Source organism: Danio aesculapii, chromosome 8 (assembly GCF_903798145.1).
Source record: "Danio aesculapii chromosome 8, fDanAes4.1, whole genome shotgun sequence".
NCBI classification, from domain to species: domain Eukaryota; kingdom Metazoa; phylum Chordata; class Actinopteri; order Cypriniformes; family Danionidae; genus Danio; species Danio aesculapii.
In genome coordinates, this window is record NC_079442.1 from 33,613,943 (window position 1) to 33,628,177 (window position 14,235).

Below are 14,235 nucleotides of genomic sequence, written 5' to 3' on the forward strand. Positions count from 1 at the left end.
ATCCATACTACATACGTAGTTATAATTATACAATATTTATTCATTTGGCGTGCAGTGCTCAAAAATTAAACATTCAATTCTATTTGCCAAACAATATGTTTGATTTTTACAGCCAAAATGATCACACATAAGAATGCACAAGGGTTACGATCCTGCCATTGAGCCACTAGGTGGCAGTCAACACCCTTATAACTGAACGGACCTTGTGATCTAATCTTTACCCTTAAGAAACTATTTAATAGATGTATATCATTTTTTTATATTCTTGGGTTAAAAATTATGTAATTTTAGTTTAACAATTTTCTATTAGTTTTAAGGAACATTTTAATATAAATTGATAGGTGAGCTAAGAAAACTATTATTTTAATATTTGCTTTAATTAAAATTTGTTCATTTAAATTTTAAATGAAAAAAACTTTCATTTAAACATTTTTTAAAAAGCTCTGACACAAAAGTCATTGCGTGATGTTAAATGTATTATAGTTGGTTAGAATCAATATAAAAAAGTAAATAATTAAATTGTTTCCAACCAAATTATAATTATTTTTCACACAGTTATTACTAATACCATTTTTTATTCTGCACAATTGTAAATATGTTTCTCTTTGTTTTATCAAAGGTGATACTGCAATCAGGTGAAAAAGTTTAAACATGTACAACTTCATGCAAGTAAATTAAATTAATATGTAAAGCTAGAGATGGATTTATGCATTTCTTTTATCTATTCACCTCTTGTCGCTTTTCCTGCACCTCACTTATCCAGACAGAAAGGAACAAGTTTTAAAATAAACAGCTATTTCGCCCCTTAAGCCAAGACAGGACAATGTTTGCCTTTGCTAAAATACCATTTTCCCTGGGCTTTGGGGTGTTATTTGAGGGAGTAGGGGTCCTGACAGGCTGTGACCCCTCCCTGGGCTCGAGGACAGGACACCCACTGCATATTAATAAAAGATTACTGGGGAAAATCAATGTCTGAGCAAACTCATTAAAAATGCCTCTTCATCTTAAATGATTTCTGTTCTTTACCTCTACTCTGTCTCGCTCTCTCTCCACTCCCCCTGTTGCTTTTCCCTTACGGTAATTACTTTCACAAGTCGTTTTCTGCCCTTTGAGTTGTACCGCTTCACAAATGAAGGTTAAGTTTGTTTAACCGTGCTGGATTTGCCATCCATGTTAAAGCATATAATGTGGAAGGCATGACTTGGCCCACACACCTTCAGGACCCCCTCAGCTTTAAAGCCCCCATTTGCACGGTTATATGGTCCAAGGTTAAGGCCCATCAGGGCCAGACCAAGATGGAGTGGTTTCAGCATCTCGTCTAGGCTTCAAACTGAAAAGACGCTGAATGTAGTTCCAAATAACAATTGCTACTACATTTATAGATTGTTTTTATTCATAAAATGGATATGTTGGGGTCCTTAAATGCTCTCTGGAAATATATCTAGAGCAGCTCTAATTGAGCAGAACTAGAGAAAAAGCTTTTGCACACAATGGATATCAACTCAAGGTCTTTCAAATGTAACAGATTCAGACTAAATATTATTTTCCACGTAATCAATAAAAGATTTCAAGGACATGTTTCTAAAATGCAAGGGGGGCTTTGTTCCTTATATGGGGACTGTCATTGAAAGGACTTCTTAAGAGTTTTCCTTTAATGCAATTCATTATTTGAAATAAGTGCTTTTATTTCAGTGCCTTTAAAAGGAACGTCTGGAAAAACACATTATTGCATCAATATTCACCTTGAACAAAATATGGCTTCATTTATTTTATAGAATGTTGATAATATTGTTTTACTACACAATATATTATTTTGTAGACCTAATGTGACTATATGCTAAAGTGATTCTGTTGAGCTTGGTTTGCCTTTGTGTGGGTGTCAGACAGTAAAACAGGAATCATGCAAGAACAAACCACCATTCACTGTCTCAATGCAATATCTTTTACAAGAGGTTCAAAGCATACAAAAAACTTTGGAATAATACCTTATGATAATAAAAAAAATTAAATAAGTATGTACAATGCTCAGCATATATATATATATATATATATATATATATATATATATATATATATATATATATATAATATATATATATATATATATATCCTTCACAAATCTCTCTTTTAAATTAATATTTTATTTAGGAAGCTATACAATATTATATTTGAGCATATACAATAGATTAGTCAGTATACTGAAGCCAAATCTGGAGCTTATTTAACAAAATAACTTACAATAACGGTCCAAAAACTAGTACACCTAAATTTTTATGCTATTAATAAATATTAAATATACATTTTAAAAAAGGAAAAATTAAGAGAAGCAAAAAAATGAAAAATTTGGAATTTAATTGTATTATCTTTCAATTTCTAAATATGTTTGGCGACTAAATTATTATTTATTTTAATAAATGTGTTTTGTTTAAATGCACCAAAATACATATATTTACTGATAAACTGATAAAAATATTCATTTTCAAAATGGGGTGTACTCAATTATGCTGAGCACTGTATGTGTGAAAATTGAACATCCATATAAAATAATATAAAATATAATGTAGAGTCGTTTATATTTGGCGGGTTCTATTACCTAAATTTGATAGTATTTTCGTCTATAATTTAAATTAATTTGTCAGCGACATCAAATTCTACTGGAATTTAATTTTTTTGTATAACTAATTTTATTTGTTTATTTTATATAGAATTGTTAGCATGTTTATACAGTACGATTTTTTCCGGTTTAATTATTTTCGTTTTGGTTTTAACATTTAACATGCTCAAAGTTAAACATTAATTGGCGACGATATTGAAAACTTAATAAATATGATAACCACGGAGAATTAGCGACCATAATTTAAAATGCACAATTTATAATGATTGTTTTAACCAAACTGCAGGTTTTTAATTGACTGTGGCAATATCAAAATCTAAATAACAAAAAATCTAATTTGAAGGATCAAATTCTCTGCTCGATGTCGTTATAACTCATAATAATTGCGCGGTGCAATGAAATAAATATTTTGCCACCCAGGGAGAAAGTGTTTCAATAGGAAAAAAGAAAGAGCTCAGTGTAAGAAAGGACTGAGTATCGTGGTTCACAGGTTTTCTCGACGTTTCACCGATTCATTATTCCTGAACAATGGGCACTTCACGCGCTCTCTTTGAAACCGACTGAAGCTTGAGAGAGTGCACTCAAAAACAGACGCCAACAAATTTATTCAAAATAAATAAATAAATAAATAAATAAATGAGAACGTCGAGAGAGAGAGAGAGAGAGAGAGAGAGAGAGAGAGAGAGAGAGAGAGAGAGAGAGAGAGAGAGAGAGAGAGAGAGAGAGTATTAGCTTCACTGACGCACGCGGGGATCCCTGTCTTTGATGCTCCAGCGATGACAATCACCACATAATGATGTCTTATAATTACATGCACATGAAAGCTTGTCAACTGAGGTAGCGAGAGGGGAAATGGAAGAAACAAATATGATTAGATAAAGATACTTTCCTCGTAATGAATTCTAATTCTAATAAACACAGTTTCGACTACAAAGCAAATGGAAGCACCATTTGACCCTAAAGGGCTCCGAAATAAAAAGGTTTACCGATAAGAATGTATTGTTCTCACATATTATTGTTTTTGAGGTAAACTTGAGCTTGAATGCGATTTCTGTAATTATTTCATACTTTAAGCAAAAAAATTTAAACGAGCAGTGTATCATCAAGCTGTAATTATTTCTATCACTGCGATCTTATCCAACAAGCTCGTAAATTCACACTTGGAACTTGAGCAATGAAACAATTATTTTCCTTTTGTTTTCTAAGATGGGTGTTAGAAAACCGGATAGGGAGGAGGAAGGAGATCTGGAAGTGAGCAGACAGAGAGTGAAAGAAAAAGGGTATGTGTGTTTGACCATCAACGTTTACTCTTTAGTCAGACATCAAGGCATACAAACACACACCTTAGCCTTCATCTCTCTGGGGAGTTTGCTAGAGGTCATAGGGAAGGTGGAGGTCAAATGGGCCTGGATTAAATTTGATCAAACAGCGCTAATAGGGGGGTGTATGTGTGTTTGTGGAGCTATTGTCTGTTAACTAATGCTAAGAGCTCACTCAGTAAACACACGTATTGTGCATGCACGAACACACACACGCAGGCACAGATGTATGCAAATTCTAAGTTTAGGTGACAAGAAGCATGCAGAGATAAGCGATCAAATATTTTCCCTTCAGTCACTCTCCAAACACCTGTTTGAAATATCACAGAAAGTGTCGCAGGGTGCGGCCCATAGAATGGACACAGCATTTGCAAGGCTACAGTGCTCAGCAAATATAAGTACACCCCTCACAAATCTATCTTTTAAATTCATATTAGAATAGGAAGCTCTACAATATTATAGTTGTGCATGTACATTAGTCAGTACTGAAGCCAAATCTGGAGCTTATCTAGCAAAATAACTTACGATAACGGTCCAAAAACTAGTACAACCAAATTTATTTGTTGTAGAAAAATATTAAATGCAAATTTTAAAAAGAGGAAAAATCAAGAGAAGTTAAAAAAATTATTTTTTTTTATTTGTAGGTTGTTGTTTTTTTGTTGCAATATTTTATTTGAATTAAATTGTATTACCCTTTAATTTCTAAATATGTTTAGTGACATATATCATTTTAATAAATATATATGTTTAATAAATCTTTAAATAATAAATAAATTTGCAAATAATTAATAAATAAATTTGTTTAAATTTGAAAAAATACATTGCCTATATTCACTGAGAAACGGATAAAAATACTAATTTGAGGTGTACTCAATTATGCTGAGCACATTTGTCTTTAACTGAGACCCTGGAGACAAACAAGGTAATAGGACGCCAATGGAGAGGCCGAAGACTAAGTTGGAATGGGTTTAATTTGAACTCACTGGCTCCATTAACTTAAGATCTTTATTACCTCCCAGGTGTATCTAGGTAACCCCAAGGCCGACAAGCTCTTAAACACGAGACAGTCAAGGTAACAGGTAATTGCACTGCTGTCTCATAAAAACATCCTGTTTGCCAAAGGCTGACTAGCTTCTATTTTGTTTTAAACTAGAGGACAAATAAGGAACTGCACTCAGATTGATTGGTTTCTTTATTTATTCCTCCTCTGTCCTTACATTTTCTGTTGTTTTCACATTATAATATTCACATTTTTATTTTGTTCTCCTTCCGTTTCTTTAAATAAACATGTACATGTCTCTCTCTCTCGCTTTGATAGGACATGATAAGAGCAGCCGTAATAACTAAGAACTTAATGTGGTCAAAGGCCAGCAGCCGGGAGTAAAATGAGCAAACAACCCTGACACATACACACACTCGCTCACATTATGGTTTCATGCATAAAGTGTTGAGAACACACAGCCACGTTTTGAAAAAAAGAAAAAACCTTTATAACCAGACACCCACAGCAAATTAATACTGTTGGCACACATAAATGTACACACACAATGACAACAGGTCCCTATTTACTGCTCGCTTTGCTCAGTCTATTACCTCACCTTCAACAATCACTTGTTTATTTCAATCTGTAAACAAGCAACCCCACAAGCAAAATAGAAGCCATTGACACCGATAGCATAATACTCTCTCTCTCTCCCTCTCTCTCTTTTTCTCTCTGTGTAATGTTTTTCACCTCCCACACTCTCCATCTCTCTCTCCGTTTCCCTCTCCCTTGCTCTTCTGGTGTGATTTTGCTCCTCTGCTCTTGGCATTATAAATTCATTGTGCACAGCTTGTGCTTGTAAGCTTGATTGAAGTGACGGGCTCTGATTCCTCCGGCTTGCTGGCTGGAGGGTGCTATAGCAAATGGCCCGATGGCACTGTTTGGATAACACTGACCTCTCTCCCGCTGCCGCCGCGCGCGCCTAAGTGAGCGGTTTTATAGGACTATGGCGCTTGTAAGTGGAAGGGCAAAAAAAGAAAAAAAGGAGGCAAATTGATCAATTCAGAACTGGAGAGAGGGAAAAAGATCTGGGCGATGGTTTCGGAGCACATTGTAATTTCCACCTGCCCCCTTTTCCTCTGAACAAAAGTGACAGCTATCAAACTCGATTGCTGAGAAGAACACAAGAGCAGAAGAGCGCCTGATCTGCATTCTAGAGGCGCCGTTACCAGGGCGACGTACTGTATGTGGCGGGAAAAACACTCCCGCCACTCCTTAGAAATGGATATTCAGGTCTTTGTGCAATGTCATAATTGTATTTATCAAACCAATCGTGGTCGCACGGCCACTCACGCGGTGTGTCACATATGGGTAACCGAGTGCCAATGGGTTTAAATATAACGATGAGTGCTGATCAAAGACAATGATGTTAATTGAGGGGAGAGCCTCAGATTGCATAAAGAGATGCTGGGGTCTTCAGGATGAGGTGATTCATGTTCACGGACTTCAAGCGTTTCAGTTTGACTCTCATCAATCGAGGCTTTGAAATCCCTTTTTTCCACTGTTCACTTTTTTATATTCCGCGTTAGTTTATTTAGATGAACTTACATATTAAAACGTCTTGCCATAATAATCTTAGTGTCTTTGTGCCTTTTTTTTTGAGGTAGCCTAAATGAAGATACGGGTAGTTGCCATGTCTCGCGCTCACACGCGCTTTCTCGTGGCTGTCTTTGTAAAATAATCGTCTTCGCTGTTATGCAACGTCGTACAAACAAAAAGTCTGTTAAAAAGTTATGAGGATCGCAATTATGGCGTGTCCCTAGAAGATGGAGATTGTAAAATGTTATTGTAACTCTCACATGACAGGTGCATTTAGCACATCGCCGTTAAACCTGTTACCTGGGAGGAGCCTTGTCTCCTGGGAACTCACTCTGAGGGCAGACTTTAAAACTAGAAGGTTGTTGTGTTTTAATTAAAGCGACGGATCCCTCCCCATTGATCAAGCAGTAGGAGGTAGAGGAGAGGGAATTCATGAAGGTTTAGCGATATGACAATGTGACGGTGTCAGCTGAATTTTCAGCAACCCCTCTAGGCACGCACACACACGAATAGATAGATAGATAGATAGATAGATAGATAGATAGATAGATAGATAGATAGATAGATAGATAGATAGATAGATAGATAGATAGATAGATAGATAGATAGATAGATAGATAGATAGATAGATAGATAGATAGACAGACAGACAGACAGACAGACAGACAGACAGACAGATAGATAGAACATTATTTATTAATATAGTTTATCTGCTTATAAATGTTCAATTTCAACATTTACAAACACAACAGTAAAACTAATTTATTTATTTAAATATTAGCTTTAAACATTTAGGACAAGATTATTGGCTCTTGGCATACCAGATCAAAAACAGGATAGAATAAAATCATCAACACTTATCTTAATCCCTAAAATAGAACATAATCCTTGGTGTTACAACAAACTGTAGCTAATCTGTAGCCTATCTTTATATTTGACTAACAGTAGGCCTATGAGGGAATATGTGGCGTATAGTGATAGGTCATGTATTTTTTCGCTTCAGAACAGATAAACTTAACAGGCATTAGAGGCGTGTCCTGGGAACTATTCGGGCCTTGCATTGTAGCCTATTCTGCGGTCACTCGGAGGCGCTGTTGAACACAGCTTTGTACCACTCATTCTTCAACAGCGAAACTAAAATCATCTGCAAGACCATTTATCCACCGCGATTAGAGAACAACCAAGATAGATGAAATGCTTTATAGTGTCTTAAATTGAAATTACAAATTAGACATCCCACAATTTAAACCTGATATATTATTTACAGAGAGACATTCACTTGTGTTTATAATACACAAAAGTGAGTGATCTGCAAGCTCTAGCAACACTCGGCTGAAATATCGATATTACTTTTTTGAGCCAGTTTGGTGCTGAATAAAGCTGTTTTTCAGAGTCCACCACAAAGCTGGGATTACATTAAGCTCGCACTATAGGCTACAAATTATAGAGAATATGAAAAAAACAATAATAATATTTTTTTATAATATAAATTGTGTATTTTTAGAAGCACGTCCTTAACGTTAAAAAAGATGGCTTGATTTAAATAGTTCATTTGTAAAAAAAAATAATAATATTAATAATAATAAATAAATTAATTAAAAAATAAATAAAAATCCTCGAAATTAATTAAATATACCTTAAAAGCGTCCCTTGATTATTTTAAATTCGATCGACTGCTTTTTAGCAACTAGTGAAATCAAATGATACTGCTGTGCAAATTGCAGGTGAATAAAGTTTAAGTCAATATTTTGTAATAATGCAATAACGACTTAAATTAAACGCGAAGACTTGTGTGAAATGAGGCTCAGAGATCGAAGAGGGTGAAAAAAAACGAGTGATTCAAGACTTTTTACGCGATTCCCTATAGAAATGTCCTAACACCATGAAGGACATTGTCCTCCCGGTCACCTCTCAGCGTCGATATTTCAATGGAATGCAAATGTCGGGGTCTACAGGGTTTGCTGTGGGTGATCCATTGATTTGGGATGAATACAGTGGCTACTTTCAACCCCTTCACAGTTATTAGGCCTAATAGAAAAACATAAAATAAAGGGAAGAAAAAGAAGAAGGGATCCGCACAAATGGTGCGAATTGCTCGCCTCCTCCAAGCCCTCTCCAACAGTTTGGCCAGCAATTTGCATTCCTTTGTACGACAACTTGTAATCCTCCCCTCAGCATGCCAAGAAACACACAACAGATTTATTGTCCCAGTCAACAAATCGTTTAGGTCATCCCAAACCTATTACAGCCTAATGCAGCGAGAGAGAGCCTCCAGACCCGGCTCTCCCCTCGGTCTCATCACACGAACCACTGGTTTCCAAACACCGATGAGGAGCTCAGAGCTCGGCCGCTTTGTTGAGACCCCGTTCTATTCAAGACAAATACACTTCTGAGATCTAAACCACTTTTCGAGGTGGGCTGGAAGGGCAACGAGCACGTCTGATTCTCAGGCCTGGCTGCCCTTCTGTTGTGGTGGAGAGAAAACTCAATTTTCCAGCTGAAACATTTATTTCACTATATTCATTTTTTGACATAGGCCTAATGGACTCAACTTAACTCAGTTCAACTTAATTTTGAACAAATAATTCAGACAGACAGACAGACAGACAGACAGACAGACAGACAGAGAGATAGATAGATAGATAGATAGATAGATAGATAGATAGATAGATAGATAGATAGATAGATAGATAGATAGAAAGATAGATAGATAGATAGATAGATAGATAGATGAAAGAAATCACTTTATTGTTCAATCTAATTGACCTGTCTGTTTGAGACGGTAATGGTGGCAAGAGCACGTCCTCAAGAAACGGCAAGAAAGACGTGTGTTAGTTTTGCGTGCAAGGCTGTTAGTGCAGAAAGAAAAAGAGAAAAGAGGAGACTAGAGCCCATCTGCTCGCCTTTGTGTCGCACAATCCAAGACTCCAATGAGGGGTCATCTGAAGAAGAGAGGGATCGCCCGCGGAGAGAACCACAGAAAAACCAAACAAGTCTTTGATTCTATTCGTTTTGTTTGGAAACACACATTGATTTAATTCTCGCGTTTTCCCTGTTCCCTTTTTCCAGGTAAAAAAGGGCACTATAGCCTATTCGATTCTGTCTAAAAGACAAATAGACTGGTAAATAAAGGCTCCAGTATGAAAAACAAAGCAATCGAGTGTACATTGCTCACAATAAATAGCATTTGAAGTAAATAAACACCCATGATTTATATAATAAAATGCATTCGACTAATAAATGCATTCTGCCTATAAGTAATTCCCTGATCGTTTGAAATCCTACTTCAACCTCATTAAGTTACTTTTTTCTTCAAGGAATAGCAATTATGTGGCGATCACAACATTACAACAATGAAGCGTCAGACTTGTAAAATAAATTGTGGATCTGAATCCGTTCAAAGGCTGATTGCTGCACCGGCCCACTGGCTAAATAACACGACAGAACCCGCACCACACACAAAAATCAGCTGCTTGTGAAATAAGACACTGTACTGCAGGCCTGTGCAGCAGCCAAAATTCGGATTTGTGTAATTCTGATTTTAATTGTGCGTTTCCTTCCTCACACTGAAATGTCATTTTCTCCAGTGATTCCATTACATGACATCATTCAGGGAGCATGAAACGTCGGCGGCATCTCCAGCTCGATTCGATGTGTTAGTCGGCTTGGAACCAAAGTTAAAACATATGTTCATCTGTGGCTTTTCTTCCTCAGAGCCACAATGCTCTGTTCTTGCATTTGATTTCTTCAATGTTTATTAAATTAATTTCTAGCGCATTTCATGTATATTATAAAACAATAAAATGATTAAAAAATAAAATGTGGTAAAACCTATAATTAAAGCCTACTCAACATAAAAGCAATAATATCTAGCCGCTGATTTAGGCTAAAGAAGAGCAAAATATGTGCAGTGTATCACTAAGTTAATAAAAATGATTAACAATAATAAAAATAATATTAACAACAACAACTATTATTATTATTAATAATAATAATGATAATAATAATAATAATAATAATAATAATAATAAAAAAACTGCAATTTTTTAATCATGGTCTATACATCTTATTGTTACTATTTAACTACTACCATTTAGCAGTTAGGAGTAAACAATCCCTAAATATAGCTGGGTTTTAAAAATCTGCATATACTGCAAGCGTTCTGTTATTAATTTATCTTTGTCGAATTGAATTTGCTGTCTTTATGCATTACCTAATAAACCGTGGCTTTTCAGGAGCGTGTTTGTAAGTTGTGCTTGGCAAAGAACTGTGGAGCTTTCACTATTGGGCTTTCTTGAGTTTTAAAGGCTTTATTTATTCATTTATTTTGTTCATAATTATTTTTGCTTCCCAGAACCTCTGTGAAATATTAATAGAAGCTGCAGAACTATTATATTTCTGTCCAAACGGACAACTCGCAGCTGCTTTATTGAAAATAAATCAGGTTTGGACACACACAGAAAAAACATACTCTTTGAAGAAAGCTGTTCTGGGTATGTTTTGAGTTAGGCATAACGTTTCACGCGTGTCAGAAACTGAAGGAAATCCCGAAAACCAAAAATATATACCTTTTAAGCAGTCCCGATTCTGTTCCAATACGTTTGTGTGTTAGCCAAACAAATATTAAAATCCCACTCTTTCAGACGTTTTAAAATGTCTGTAATAACACCGTCTGGGTTGGGTTAAACTCCATTGTTAGGAGTTTGTTCCTCGTTCACTGTAGCGGGAGAATAAGGACTGCTGTTCCGAGCTCAAACAAAAACCTACATCAGCGTGTAGCCTATAAATGTATACATTTAATCGCCTCGCGCACACACGCGCGTCGATAGCTACTGTGTCTCGTTTGAAAAGACTTTCCACAGCTTAGCACAGTATTGTATCCAATAAGCAAGCCACTGCTCCGTGTCAATGATTAAATAAGATTTAATTATTCACAATTCTGTATCCTATTCCCCCTCTTAATTCAGCATGTGCGAATAATTCAATGACTTTCACGTGATCAATTTTAAAAAATTTGTTTGTTAATAATTAAAAATGTTAACATGTCTCTACAACTATTAAAATGAACAGTTTCTATTCTCTAGCATCAAATCTGCCCATAAATTACTTTAACTTTTTTATGCTGACGCTTTGAAGAGGCCTTTGAAATATATATGCTTGTCTATATAAAGTAATCCATAATTAAGCTCCAAGACCCCCTCATCCTCGTTTTGCTCGTTTTGACCTTCTTAACATGGGTTCAGGCCTTAATTAGGGAGTTCACACTCCAAGTTCCTCCATAATTTGCACATTGATATTATTAAATAAGGAGCTCTGCAAATAGGCTTTGGCCAGTTCGCCCTTGCTAAATTTACAAATTTACTCTGAATAAATTACAGATGATAATAATCCACATTATATATATATATTTAGGCACCTCAATGAATGGACACCCCATGAATTCATATGAGTAAAATATTTCTGACCTATATTTCAACAAACTCACTCTGTCATTCATCACAATGGGTAAAACCAAAATCCATGGACTGTTATTTGTAAGAAAATTGAAAGGATATATTTACATGGTTGCACTGAGTAGTGAGATGAACTTAATCTTATCGCACATGTATATAATGCATATTGTATACATGTAGAGTGACAATAAAAGGCATTCTATTCTATTCTATAATGTTGTTGAGCTGTGTTGAAAGTGCTTATTAGAAAGAAATGCAAAAACAATGAGAATACCCATGTCCATCATCAGGGAAATAATTTTAAAAAATCCAGTCAATTGTAAATGTTATCATTCAGCCTGGAAGAGGACGTGTGTCTGTCTTGTCATAATGCACTGGTTTGAGTGGTCAAAAATTACAGCTGAAGAACTGCAGTATCAGGTCCTGGGGTCAGAAAATCTCCAAAATTACAATCCATCATCACACCACCACAAATAATCCCAAAAAGTCTAAAAACAAACAAACAAACAAAAAAACCTCTTTTTAAAATACTTTGAGCGAAAGATAAAAAGTAAAACGGTTAAACCATAAAGAATTTTTTCTCAGCGCTCTTTCCTCATAATTACCAAAAGTCAATATTAGTGGAAAGTGCTGTAGCTGTCATTTTTACCATCGCCCCTATTCCTGGATGTCTCAGTGAGTCCATAGACAGGTAGTACAGACAGTGGTTTGCAGATGGAGGTGGTGGTGAGGAGATAAGCAGGTGTTTGTTCTTTGCAGAGCTAGTGTGTCTCAGTATAGTGAGGCCCCCCGAATCCCACCCCTTCCTCAATGATCACAGCCCTCATTCTGCAGCCACCTCCACTTGGCTGTTCCCCCCGGCTTTGATCAAAGCCCTCCCACACACACACACACACACACACACACACACACACACACACACACACACACACACACACACACACACACACACACACACACACACACACACACACACACACACACACACACACACACAGCTGCCCATGTGTGAGCTTCTGCCACACACAAGCACACAAACACCATAAAAAAAAAGAGTGAGAGTCCTCTGGGTGGGATAGCTGTGTTTGTGCAGTAGGGTGCAGTGGATTGAATGAAAGAGATTGCCAAAAAGCTTGTGTGTGCGAGAAATGTGTTAGTGCTGGTAGCAACAACAGACTGAAAGCAAAGGAGTGCTTATGAAAGAGAGAGAAAGAGAGAGAGAGAGAGAGAGAGAGAGAGAGAGAGAGAGAGAGAGAGAGAGTGTAAGTGAGCCTGAGAGTTTACTGTTGTTTTGTGTACATGATTAAGCACACAGACTTTCAGATGTTTAGGCAGGCCTTCTCAACATACAAACAGACAAGACCACAAATGAAAGCCTACAAACTTGTTGTCAGTAAACATATGAGAAACGTACAGCCATATGGCAACACCTGCATGTGCTTATTGTTCCAACGCCAACTGGAACAGCGCTTTGATTTTTCACTTGAACTGACATTGTAAGTTTCCTATGATTACATTTGTTGTAAAGGAGCTATCAGCAACAAATGAACTTGTGAAACAAATAAACAAATTAAAGACCTACAGAATATTTTTATCAATTTCTCAGTGAATATAGGCAATGTATTTTGGTGCATTTAAACAAAACAGATTAACAGATATATTTATTAAAATGATATTTTAGCCACCAAACATTTAGAAATTGAAAGATAAAACAAATATATTCAAGCAAAATATTGCAAAAAAAATAGCAAACTACAAACTTTTAAATAAAGGTTTTATTTTTTTTTACTTCTCTTGACTTTTCCTCTTTTATAAATTTGTATTTAATATTTTTCTATAAATCTGGGTGTACTAGTTTTTGGATCGTTGTCGTAAGTTATTTTGTTAGATAAGTTCCAGATTTAGCTTCAGTACCGACTAATCTAATGTATATGCACATATAATGTAATAATATTGATATTTAAAAGATAGATTTGTGAGGGGTGTACTTATATGTGCTAAGCACTGCATATGGCACCAAATATTAAAATTAGTATATCGGATCCGGAACCATAGCTGAAAATATCAAATTATCAAATATTTAATTACATAAAAGATGCATGTATTTTAATATTGTTTTATTAATAAAAATGGTAACATGTCTCCTAAATCATTTTAACAAATGTAATTCCTCTTTTCTTTTCTCCACCATGAACTTTTCATCTCCTCAGCCTGTGAAAACTAATTAATTGCCAATTATTTGATCAAATGCGTCCCATGGGGCTCAAC